The sequence below is a fragment of the Daucus carota genome, chromosome 5 (genome assembly GCF_001625215.2).
Source record: "Daucus carota subsp. sativus chromosome 5, DH1 v3.0, whole genome shotgun sequence".
In the NCBI taxonomy this organism is placed as follows: domain Eukaryota; kingdom Viridiplantae; phylum Streptophyta; class Magnoliopsida; order Apiales; family Apiaceae; genus Daucus; species Daucus carota.
The window spans coordinates 1,028,531-1,042,247 of record NC_030385.2 but is presented as its reverse complement, the minus strand read 5'-3'; the positions used below and the strand labels follow the sequence as shown (position 1 = coordinate 1,042,247).

The window sequence follows — 13,717 nt, the reverse complement described above, 5'->3', positions numbered from 1 at the left end:
GTTTAAATGTATCTAAATATTTTACCAAAACAAGCTCGAATAGCTTACAAACTACTTAACACATATATACCCTTTACTTAGAGTTTTTTTTTTTTTTTTTTTTTGCTAACTCCTTTACTTAGAGTTGCTTAGTTATTTTCATAATTATCGAGTTAAATGGTGTTTTGATCACTCAAGTCGTTATGAATTTGTAATTGAGTCATCCAACTTAAAATGTTTTCGGTCATATAATCACACCCATAAAAAATTTCAATCAAGTCAATTGACTCTTGCCAACTGCCATAACTGATTAGAATTTTAATTATAAATAAAATGATATGAAATCAATCAATGTACTTATATAAAAGAGAAGCGAGGGGCGTGTAGGTGGCGCCTCTCACATCGCTCCGTTCTATTTTTCTAATTTTCCGAAATTTTTGGATGAAAAATATCAAAAATTAGAACTACTTTTTTTAGTTTCGAATATATTAGAAGCAAGTTTCAGAATCTGATTTTGTTTCAGACTATTTATGAAATATAGTAACTTGAAAGTTTTAATCTGATTTTGTTTCTATGTAAAGGAGAAGCGAGGGGCGTGTATTATTAGAATTCACACTTTTAATAATACTAGCCTTTAACCCGTGCGAAGCACTGTCGGTTATATAATTCGTAATTTATTTTTGGGTTTGTCTAGTGTGCGCGGAATTTTATATTTTTGGGATATTTTGATTGGTGTGGTAGTTGTATATGCAGGAGGGTCCACCATTATTAAGATATGAGAACCAATCAAAATCTTCCAAACATATAAAATTGCGCGCTTAATGTGTGCCCATGGGCACACACTAGAAAAACCGTTTATTTTTTATAATTTAAATTGTAACATCATTTTATTAGTATTTAATATTAATGTATTGAATTTTAATTAAATTATATTAACCAACGGATTGTATTTTCTCACAAAAATTTAGTTTTTACAATTTATTATCTATTTAAAAATTATTTTTTGTTATTAATATGGGATAATTTATTATCCAATTAATTTTAAATCATATTTTTCATATTTCATATATCTTCATATGTATGAAAAAAAGATATTGTCGTGTAACATATTAGAGTTAGAAAAAATATGTAATTATTCGTGTTTGTATTGAAAAAAGATATTCAAAATTATATATTTATAATTTTATTTTATCGTCATTATAATAAAGGAAGCCGAAGTCTCGAAAGTTATATGCATGTGGTGTTTTGAATCTTTAAGACTTGTACTTATTATGAGATAAATTTTTAGTTTTGTAGTTTATTTTAAACTTGTACTTATAAGAGATATATAGATTTTTAGTCTTATAATTGTTTAAGACTTGTACCCATTAACAGATAGATCTCTAGTGTGATTTTTTTTGTTTTTACCAAGATAATAATATAAAAATGACTAAAAAAACAAGATCAAACCAAAAAATATGAACAAAATTTGGGACTACAAATTATACCCATGTTGGCTTATTATAGTATAGTATAGTATAGATGACTAGCTAACTAGTAGTTTAATAATTTACACTATATTTAGAGGTCAAACAAAAGATTACCGAAGATGTTCTGATAATCTAAAAGAAGAGCTTTCTCTTTTTATCCAGACAAGTCATAAAATTTTAAGACCGCTTATTTTTTAAAAATGCTCCAATGTACTTTGTCCAAACACTCATACAATTATCTATTTTTTCATAAATAAGTGATTTACTTTTTAAAAATAAGATAAGTCAAACAAGAAATCACAATTAAAATAAATATAAAGATGTAAAATATTTGAATATTAATAGTTTTTTTTACGAGAATGAATTGAATATCATCAATTAAATCAGAAATTGGATTGATTTAATATAATGACTTCTCCACACTTATGATCGATTATAATTTTCAACCCATATCATAATATTTAAAATAAAATATTATATTATTCGTTTAAGTAAAGATCAAGAATTTTGATTGTTTTTGACTTTCTGTAGATATCAATTCAACTTTATTTAAATCTCTCACATAGGAATATTAAATTTCATATATTTTAACAACAAAAATTGGAACTTATAGTCGGTGACCCATGATGTGTCTTCTAAATTATAAAAGACAGAGAACAATCACAACACAATGACATTAATATTTACATATGGTTGCTACTTCTGTCTGCATTTTATTTTCCTTTTTCTTGTCTACCAATTTTTCATTGTCGGCTCAACTTTATTTGAATTTTCTTTAATTTTTTCAACACAAGCTCATCCTTGCAGTCAACTGCTTTCAACTTTTCTTAATTTTTCATCTTTTGTTTAAAGAGAAACATCGCATCAGAAATCGTAGTACTTTTTAATGAGCTCGTCGTGATTATAGTAAAAAATTTCACATTTATTGAATTCTGATATCACAAAATTAACTATCATTTAGTACAGATAAAATATATATTTATATAAAAGATTAACATATATAAAAATTTAAACATGTTGAATACTTTTCTCTCTGAGCAAGCATATCTTCCCGCTCTAGGAAAGTGTCAGATGATATTTTGCACAAATTTGACATTTGAAATCGATGATATTGAATATATGTGAGTTATAAATTTAATTATACATGATTTCATACGTGCTATATAGAATTATAACCGTGAAATATGCGTGAAACGATTATGTAATTCAAAATTTAAACTCTCTAAGGCTGAAATATATTTGTAACTCTAGTCTTTTTTAATAACAAACCATTCCAACAGTTATGTAATTCAAAATTCAAAATTTTTTTAAAATTTTAACATATCTTGAATAAAAAGATATAAATACTTATATGTGTTAAGTATCAAATTGGTCACTGATACAGAGATGACGTATCATTTTCTTCAATAATTTGACAGAGTTCTATTTAAATTAGTATAAATATCTTATATCTAACTCTCAAACTTTTAAAATTATAGATTGCGATAAAATTAAAATCTCGAAAAGATCAAAAATAAAATAATGTATGAATATTCATTTTTAAGTGATATCAAGCAAGATAAAAATATATTTTTAAGGTAAACCTATTTTAACAAAATTTAAGAAAAATAATCATAAACACAAAAATATATCTATCAACACATATATACTCTTGTTTTCGCATTTCAATTTTTCTGGTTCACTCCCCGAGAGTTTAATTTCTTCACTACTCATTCATAACTGTAGGGGTGGCAATATCAGACACGACCCGAAATCCGACTCGAACCCGACCCAACCCGATTTACTGAGACAGAAACCCGAAAGTGATCCGAAATCACCCGATTGACCCGAAATTAGAATTTCATTTGTAATAAATTCATTCTTCAATTTTATTCAATTTTAAGTGATTTTAGCTTGACCCGAAATCGACCCGATTGCGAACACGAACACGACGCGTTACCCGAAATTGACACCCCTACATAATTGTCTCTACCTTTGTGACAAAAAGTAGTTTGATCTTATTTTCTAAAATATTGAAGGGGGGAAACTTTTTTCAAGGAGTACCCTCTTGCATTTTAAATCAGTGATCATGTCCCCATATTTTTTGGTACATACATCATAAAAATCACTTACTTCAATGTTCTAACATCACAACATGAACTCAGAATATTTAACTCACCATATATTTTATCATGCAAATAATTGCAAAACTAATTTATACATGCTCCAAACTATAATAAATTTCAAACTTTTAAAATTAATACAATTATATAAAATAACAAAGACATTCCTAAGTTACATTTTTTTTAAATAAATACTTGATTAATTAAAAGAATAGTAAAACATCTCAGTTTATACCCTTACTTTAACAATGAGGGACTTAACCACATTACTTGTAATGAAACTAAACATCCAAGATCAAAATAAACTAGATCTAAAACCACTACTAGAACTTAGCAATTACTTCATCCAACTGGTACATCATACTACAAGTTTATTTGAAAATAAGCTAAAGATTTGCTCCTTGTTTGTTTTCATTACATACGTCAATTACGGTTTTTTTTTTGCCATTTCATGCCTTCTTTGCACTCCTGAGTATCATTTGTGGAGTTTCAGTTAATCTCTGCGGAGAATTAATATCCGTGCCCAGATTTTTTGGTGGCCTTCCCCTACCTCGTTTTGCACTCTTTGGTGGCCTTCCCCTGCCTCGTTTTGCACTCTTTAGTGCCACTTGTGAAGCATCAACTGATCTTTGGGGAGTAGAAATATTATCGTCTTGATTTTTTCGTGACCTCCCCCTAACGTGATTTACACTTTTAACTTTCACTTGTGATGCATCAATCGACCCTTGAGCAGCATCAACATCCCGATCGTGGGAAATAGATAAGTTTTGCACATAACTTCCTCCTACATGCTCCAAGGGCTTCTTGCGCGGCCGTCCCCTGCCTCGTTTTTCACTTTTATCCATCACTTGTGAAGCAGCAACTAATCCTTGGGGATTAGAAATATTTGTGCCTTGATTTTTAGGTGGCCTTCCCCTTTTGTGTTTTACACTATTAAGTGCCATTTTTGGCGCGTCAATTGATTCTTGGACAGCAACAACATCTCCACCATGGGAGATAGACAAAGTTTGCACGTAACTTTCTTCCAGTTGCTTCAAGGGCTTTTTGCGCGGCCTTCCTCTGCCTCGTTTTTTACCTCTTGGTGTTAGTTGTTCAACAACAGTTTCCTGAGGTGGAGCTTCATCAACAACCCGCTCTGTGTTATGACACTCTGAGTATGTCTCATTGGGTTGAACTTGTTCCGTATGTGATGTGATAGCTAAACCATTACAATCAGTATTATTATTACCCTGGAAGACAGAATCGTGCACACGATTATCATGCCCAACACCAAGAGTAGTATGAATCAACGACATAGATTTTACCGCAAGTTCCTCATCTTTCTCGAGTGATTTTGGTTTTTTTATATCACCCGTTGTTGAGTCTTCCTTTGAATCAGACCGAAAATTTGCAACAATTTCCAAACTCCCTTTTCGATTCGGATTGAAAGGAACTAACTCCCGTACATTCTCACATCTATTGGTTGTATGGTCAACTGAAAGACACATCAAACAATTTTTCGAAGTTTGCATGTAAGCCACATTAACCATGGCCATATTTTTATCTGAAAGACCCGGAAGCGAAGTCATGATAACAGATGGACGAGCAGCTCCCATCATAACTTCCACATAAATAAGAGCCTTGCCAGAGGGAGACTTCTTGGTAGCATTCATAAATGTTTGCTCATCGAAACAAATCGGTTTGCCAATTGCACTCGTAATAAGGCATAAGCCTTCAACAGACCAATAGGAGAAAGGAATGTTTGAAATTTCAATCCAAACTTTCTCTTTGGCAAGAGGATAGTTAGTTTGATAACGTTCCCACCATTTGTGTACATATATTTTTCCCCCATTGATAGACAAAGGACTACAATCAATTACATTAAACACCGCCCGCTGGGAATTAAATTTGAGGACTAGAAAGCCTAATGGATGAGAAAACACATCAAGAAGGCCGATATGATGATAATTCTGAAGTAAAGCATTCTTAATAGCATTGAAATTCACAGGAGCTTCATTATGAAACACACCCATACAACAATTTTTCCAATTGTCAGAGATCTTGTAATAATCTTTGTCGGGCTTTATAAGAAGCATACCGTTATCTTTTCTGATCACTTTATCTGGAAAATACATTAAAGATTCTGATTCTTGAACAAAAGGAACAATTTCCGAATAGCCCTGCGATAATAACGATATCATCATTAACAATAAGTAAGGAAAAAAATATTTACAAGAATGAAATACAGACACAAACTAAAATAAATTTAAAGATCACCTCCATTCTAGAGCACCCACAATTTCCTGTCTGAATTGATGAATTAACTAGAAAATATTTGAGAAAGAAGACTTATGTGTGGGGTTTTATGATGGGTACGTTTTGGTGCTTATATAGATGTTCAATTTATAGCCGTTATACTATGCGTATAATTTTATATCCGTTATATTATAGCCGTTATAATTATGTGTTAGTTTTTATATATTTTCAATAGAAGTCATGTTGTTGTCAACGGTTATATAATTCAAAATTCAAAATATTAAAACATAATTTATGATTATGTTGCACATAGAATCATAAAAGTTTTGCATAGATATGAAATATAGTCGTTCAAAGATTTGAACTGATATGCTTAAATTCAACGGTTATATAATGCAAAATATAATTTTTTTCAAAAATACATATTTGAGCATAAAGATATACTATATGTATTGACGTACATATAGAAATTATATAATACTTAAATAGAAACAAAGAATGTGTTGTATAAGGATCACCAAAACTGTGTGTGTGTGTGTAAAATACAATCAATCAATTATATGCATGTAAATTTAAATTTGTATTATATATAAATCACTTAAACAGACATATAATTCAAAATTTAAGTTTTTAAAAAAATATAATTAAAAGTTGTTGTACAAAAGCTACAAACACATCTATATAATATAAATGTTTTAAGTATATGTATATAATTTTATAGTCATTTTTTCATTTTGTTACAAGCGATATGATCATCACACACTCATAAAATTCAATAATATATATATATGTATATGTATATAGAGTTTTACTCCAATAGAAACCTCCTTATCCTAGAAACTAAAAACCAAACTGAAATATCACTAAATCCTAAAGCAAATACCACTAAATTTTTAAACAACCCCATCTCCACCTCCATCTTCACCAAACCCACCTCCATCTTTTGATTCTTCACCAACCCCACCTCTACTGCCATCACCTTCGTCGTCGACTCCTTCATAACCACTACCACCTCTATGCCGCCCGCCTCCTCCATAACCACCACCTCCATCTCCACCTCCACCTCCATTATTTCTCTAACAACACAACCTCCACCTCCATCTTCACCAGCCCCTTTTTAATCGTTGTTTCAACCTCCTTCAGCCCGGTTCATACTTCTTTTTCTCCACCTCGACTCAACTTCAAACGTGGAGCCGCCACTATTCCGGCAACGCTCCAACCCCCTACTTCAAGCTGCCCAAACCTCTGGTACAATCATCTTCCCTCCATCTACACCTTCACCTCCACCATCTCCACCACTATCACCACCATCTGAATCGAAAACGTGAACAGATCTGGAGATTATAAGCTGGAACATATCGGGAGATTAAATTTTCACTAATTCCTGCAACACAGATCACTAAATCCTAAAGATAATATCACTAAATTGTACTGAGAATATCACTAACTTATATTGGTTTCTAGTTTTTATTTTAAAATTGGTTTCTATTTGATCATGAGCCTATGTATATATATAATTTTAAAATAATTTCCAATATATACTTGTTTGTTTGATATGTATTATCACTTTATTATCTAAAAAGATAGTTTAATTTTCGATATATCATAGAAATAAGTTGAGCGAATAATCTCATTGGATAAATAGATTGGGATAATTGTTTAAATTCATCAACAAATAAATTTTTGTAAATAATTGAAGATCCGTCTGAAATAAATATAAATTCACACTTAATTTACAAAAAAAAATATTTCTTATAAAGTATAATATATATGTTATCAAAAATAAAAATTCTTGTATTATATATATATATATATATATATATATATATATATATATCCGTTTTGATATTCAATCAAGTTAAAATTCCTATTATGTATTTTTTGTATTTTTTCTTATTGTATATTCTACGTAGATTTGTAGAAGTGAAGTATTTTATAAATATAGGTATACTGATAATTATATAATACATATATTAATAACTAGAGTCTACATAATATAATTCAAATTTAAATATTACAACAATAATAAATTTTATCATATACTTAGAATACTCATATATTATAAGAACTTATAAAAAAATGGAAAACATATCTTTTCAGAAATCTTTAGAAAAAATACCAATCAAAATAAATTTAAATGAAAATCTTATACAGATGCATAGATCTTCGGACTAAATATATCGAGAAGAACAAATCAAAATGCAAATGTTGCTATTGACTTGATTACGAGGCACATATTAGAAATAAGATTTTTTATTTTTTTTGTCAGAAAAGATAGCACTTTCATTAACCAAAATAAAATACAGCCAAGACAAACCTCCCAATTGCCGATACAACCAGGTTGAAAAACAAATAACATACTAAACACAATTAGCTGTTTTGTTTTTTGATCGTTTAACATATATAATTTAAAAATTCTTAGAGCTAAAAATAAAATCAAAAGCGATCCAAATTGCATCAACATTTTAGAGAGCAGCAAGATCACAATTGACCTTATCACATAAAAACTATTACTAGACCATTGTTCGAAAACCCTAATTGCATAAATTGAGATCGGAGGAGCGGCACCCCAGCTATCTACATGCCGCATACCAGCTATAGACATGCGCCTAGTTATATTTTATGATAGAATAAATATACATTTTAATGAAATATGTTTTCATAGTCTTTTAGTTACATAGCATGTATAATAATTATAGGTGAAATCACATAAAAATTATTACTAGACCATTGTTCGAAAACCCTAATCGCATAAACTGAGATCGGAAGAGCGGCACCCAGCTATCTACATACCGGATACCAGCTATAGACATGTCGAAAGTGTAAACCCCTAGCTATATTTTATGATAGAATGAATATACATTTTAATGAAATATGTTTTCATAGTCATTTAGTTACATAGCATGTATATAATAATAATTATAGGTGAAATCATGGTAAATCAAACTAAATTTTTAGTTAAAGTAAGTTAATACTTCAGGACACAGTAGTAGTGTGTAAAATATTACATAGCCCGGCCAGCCCAATAACTGAATCCACGAAAACTTCATCTCCGGATGAAAAGCCCAATCGAAACCCTAATCCATCAACGCGGCCGTCTATATAAACGTAGAACAAGAACATCTGCCTACAACTACAAGCGCTGCTTCCTCAATTATTTTCTCTGCTATACGATATATGTAATTATTGATTTTATTTTCGAGATTGAATCTGCAGGGATAGTGTGTATCGGCTGGTGCTAAAATAAAATGCGCCAAGCTCGAAAGATTTCCCATGCTATAACAAATTTCAGGGGAAGGTGGGCAGTTGTGTTTCATTCATCTCGTTGATTCAACAACAATCATTTTCCCCATATGAGTTTCTCTTTTTTCTTCTTTTTTATTTATTCGATTGCAATGCGAGCTTGTTATATATAAGTTCTCGTTGTCGCTAAAATTTCATTAAGTGTGCATCTTAAAAATAAAGAATATGTTATGTTTGTAGATAGCACGCAGAATGTGAGAATAAGTTCGATAATCATTTATCCGATTCTTGACTCTTTTGAGAGGAAGGATGTTACAGATGGACAATTTAGATAAACAAGGTTCAGTATGCAATTTAATAGGTGTGAACTGTTTGTGAATTTGTTTCCGGGTACAAATACATGAGTCTGATCAGAAGTTTCAATCCAACCTATGGGTTGTTTTTCATCTATCTGCATAAGCATATAAATTTGCCAACACATTTAATTTGCAATATTATCTCCAACTCTAGTAGTTTTTTTGCTGCAACTTTCCCAAAGGAATGGTTGTGCCAACTGGATTTGCTTGGGATATGTTTATAAAGAACTCGGGGTAGGATATGTATGTGAAATATGGGGTGATTTGAGATGCGCATAAGATGTTTGATACAACATGCAGGGGTAGGCAAAAAAAACCGAAAAATCGAAACCGAGCCGAAAAACCAAAATACCAAATCGAAAAAAACCGTAACCGACAAAAACTGAAAAAAAAACTGTAACCGAACCGAACCGATATAATGGTTTGGTAACGGTTACGGTTTTACCCCTAAAACCGAACCGAAAAATCGAACCGTTTATATAATATATAATAAAAATATAACATTTATTATATATTATTATTATTATATATAACATATTATATATATATATATGTGCTACAATATATTAATTATATATTTTAGTAAGAGAAATAGATATAATAAGTATATAAATATTTTTCTAAAATTTATAAAAGTATTAAATTTGTAGAGTAGTTTCTAATCATATGAAAACCGTGAAAAAACAGAAACCGACCCACGGTTAACCGAACCGAAAAAAATCGTTTGAAACAGTTCGGTTACGGTTTCTACCTAAAAACCGAACCGAACCGAAATACACGGTTCGGTAATAGTTTTAGGTAGAAACCGAGCCGAACCGACCCGTGCACACCCTTAGTGAGAGACATTCAACAAACATTAAAGCCTCCATCTTAAAATTCAAACATAACTTAATAGCGTTGAAAGTTAATTTAAACTTATTCTCATAATCGAGAATGTTTATGTATTTAATTATTTAATTGATTTTTTTTCATTTGGTTGTTCAGTTACAAATTTTGACAGAGTCAAATAATAAAATAGAATATTAACCCGAAGTATATTTGCGTTCTTATCATTTGCTATCCTAATAATTGCGGCTGAGCAAAAAATCAAACTAAAATCAAAATCAATAAAAATCGACACAAACCAAACCACATAATATTGAATCCGAACCGAAATTGAATATTCGAAATCCAACTGATTGCAATGGTTGTGATTCTGATATTAAGTTAAAACCGAAGCCGAACTGATTATTAAACTAAATAAATAATATCAATTATTATATATTTACACACATATATACAAAATTTATATCTCATATATTATAGGTAATTAAATAATATTTTTAATATATATATATAGGCTTAAATAAGTTTGATTTCTATTCGAGTTTTGAGATGTTGTCCGAACTTATTCCTCGTAAACATTTAACTGATGATATAAATTTGATAGTATTCCAGGATAAACTTGAGACTACACACACCAGACTATCTCTAAGCTGAAATACCAATAGCTGAAACAGCGAATACACTCTTTTTAATCTAGTCAAACTGAATTACTAGCTAAATAGCAACTACAACTTACAATTATAGTGGCAACTTTTTTTTCTTTTTGCGATTTTCAAATTGAAAATGAACGGATAGAAACCGAACTGAGATTTTAAAACCGAAACTGACCGTTTAGTTATGGTTGAGATTTTCGATTATTAAAATCGATGATTCTGATTTTATCGAAAACCCAAACCGAATCAAATTTTTTTGCTCTATCTGCTGATAACAGTGAACTAGAAAGACGCATTCTAACATGTTTAAATTTCTGGCTAATCATGAAATTTTATAATTACTCCAGTTGATGCTTTTAATAATTAAATTAATAAAAAGCCACCAAGAATGGTGATAAGGTAGCAAAGTTAGTTGAGAATTATTGTTGGTAATAAGGAATAATCGGGCCTCGATGTCTCCTAGTCAATGTCCGAATCTTTCACATAAGATTATCTTGAGATTTTGTGGTACGAAAATTTAACACGATAACTCATTCTAATGAAAAAGAGAGAAACGTGTTGTCTGGGCTGAGAAGATGACTAGCTAATGGATATTGTTAAATGCTCTCCAATCGATTTCATTCTCGAGCTTATCCTCTTTTTTCCTCTTCCAAGTATTTTTATGCATGTGATAATCGCCAAGTCAAAAGCACCGTTTCTACTCGGATAACACTCTCTTGCTTGGAAAATTCGGTCCAACCGATCTTATCTCAGAATTATTGGACTAGATTAAAAATTTTAGATTTTTACAAAATAACAATAATTTCACTAGTTTTCCTTCCATTTTTAAAGAAAGCGGTGGCCGTTAAGTATTAAAAATTAAATGCTAAATTGCGGGATGATTATTAAAGTTTTCAAATTCTTATAGAATTTTTTTTATAATTGACCAATATCTTGTTGATATGAGAAAATTTTAGCCAATAATTTGTAAATATTAGAAAATTTGAGTCAATATCTTGAAATTATTCTCTTATTTTTAACACTTAAACGTATATGATTAACGAGAGTTGACGGACGCTACTTTTTCAAAAAACTGAACAAAAGACCGATCAAATTTTTGTTATTTGGAAAAGAGAGCTTATATACTATATTATTTTTCCAGAAATGATCCCAAATGGGTGATTCAGATGATTTTATTGGCGAGATTGATGTTAATTTAATTATAGATGTTTTTTTTTGAAACTTAATTATAGATGTTTATTTAATCAAGATTAGAATTAATACAGTAGTTTTTTATTAATTTTAGCTAAAATTTGTACTAATGTGAAATGAGATCATCTTAGCCGGCCCCGACAAAAAAAAAGAAAAGAAATTATACCAGAATTATGCTCTTTAAATTATTGAATATGTTATGGCACAGATTTGAGCAACCAGAAGAAAAGTTAGACTACAGGAGTCAACAAAGTTGTGTTGGATGCACATCTGGATACAACTTATCCATGGAAACTTCATGTGGCCACAAATCATCTTGTCTGTGTCTGCATGCAAAGCATCTTCTCAACTCCTTCATCTCCTCATCTACTACAAGTATATAAACAACTTTCCAAGAATATAAAATTCACACCTCTGTTTACTTTTCTAATTACTTGCTCATCTTTTCCTCTGTTTATTTATTTATTCATCATGGTGCTTCCAATGGAAAATAATTTAGGCAGCAGACAGGGTTTTCAAGATTTTGCATGCTCTCAGCAACTGTGGTTATCTGGAGAGATTAAGGAGAGAGATCAGGGTTTTGTTATCATGGAGGGAGAGATATATGATGCTAATAGTAGCAGAACCTCCCCTTCTTCTTCTTCTTCTGTTGGGGAGGATTCATCAGCTTTGGATGGTTCTTTGACTTCTTTGGATACAGAAGATGATGCATCTTCAGCTTCTGGAAATTCTAGTGGATCTTTGTTTGATTTGACAGACCTTATTCCCCAGTTACCCCTCAAGTAAGTATACAATTTTAGCAAAATTAGTTAGTAATATGGAATTCGGTTGAATTTGGTTTGGCTGGTCTCTGATTTTCGAGTACTCGTCCAAATTTTCCGGTACTATCAAAATTAGTTAGTAATATGAGATTCGGTTGAAACTGGTTTGACTGGTCTCTGATTTTTAAGTATTCGTCCAAATTTCAAATTCCTCTATGCTCGGTTAAATTTGATTTTTTTGTTCTCTAATTTCTTTTTGAGTACTCAGTCAAATAATTTTTTTCTGAATACTCTGTCAAATATTACACGGTCTTAATTTCTGAGTACTCGGTCAAATATTATCCGATCAAATTTTAGGTCGCTTACCGCTTATTTTTTTTAGTTTTAACAAGGATTTATGTTGTGTATTTTCAGGAAAGGATTATCCAAGTTCTATCAAGGGAAATCACAATCTTTTACCAACCTTTCAAGAGTAAAGAGCATAGAAGATCTTCCTAAGATAAGAAGCCCCTACAACAACAGAAAGAAGCTGATGAAGTCAAGCATGAGCTATGGTGGTGGACTAAACAACTTTAAATTACATACTCTCCCGAAGCCTGTTATATCCAAGAATATTTCGAGAGGATATGGTTCTTCTTCCTTTACAGATATAAGGAAAAGTTATCAGCATAATAGCAATCAAGGTCCTGTAGGTTTCTCTAAGGAACAAATGATCTAAACCGCGGAGAGGAGACGAGGAAACGTTATAGTGAACCAATTATACTGGTTAGAAAGATTGAACATATGTATCATAAGATGTGAGCTACTGGAATCTGTTGTATCATAGATGAAATTATTTGATTTAATACTATATATCTCTGTTCAGATACCTCAAGGCTTCAGATTTATATATGTAGTCCTTGT

General features: G+C 30.7%; 1 long non-coding RNA gene and 1 other non-coding gene across 2 annotated transcripts; both read left to right on the top strand.

The window, feature by feature from the left end:
- Positions 1 to 8,994: 8,994 nt before the first annotated feature.
- Positions 8,995 to 9,142, top strand: LOC135146888 (small nucleolar RNA snoR135). The gene has a single exon (XR_010283982.1). It is a non-coding gene; the product is annotated as a small nucleolar RNA snoR135 (small nucleolar RNA).
- A 790-nt stretch (positions 9,143 to 9,932) lies between these two features.
- LOC108223895 (uncharacterized) lies at positions 9,933 to 13,682 on the top strand. Its single transcript, XR_010292228.1, has 2 exons — positions 9,933 to 12,835; positions 13,229 to 13,682. It is a non-coding gene; the product is annotated as an uncharacterized LOC108223895 (long non-coding RNA).
- Positions 13,683 to 13,717: the final 35 nt, after the last annotated feature.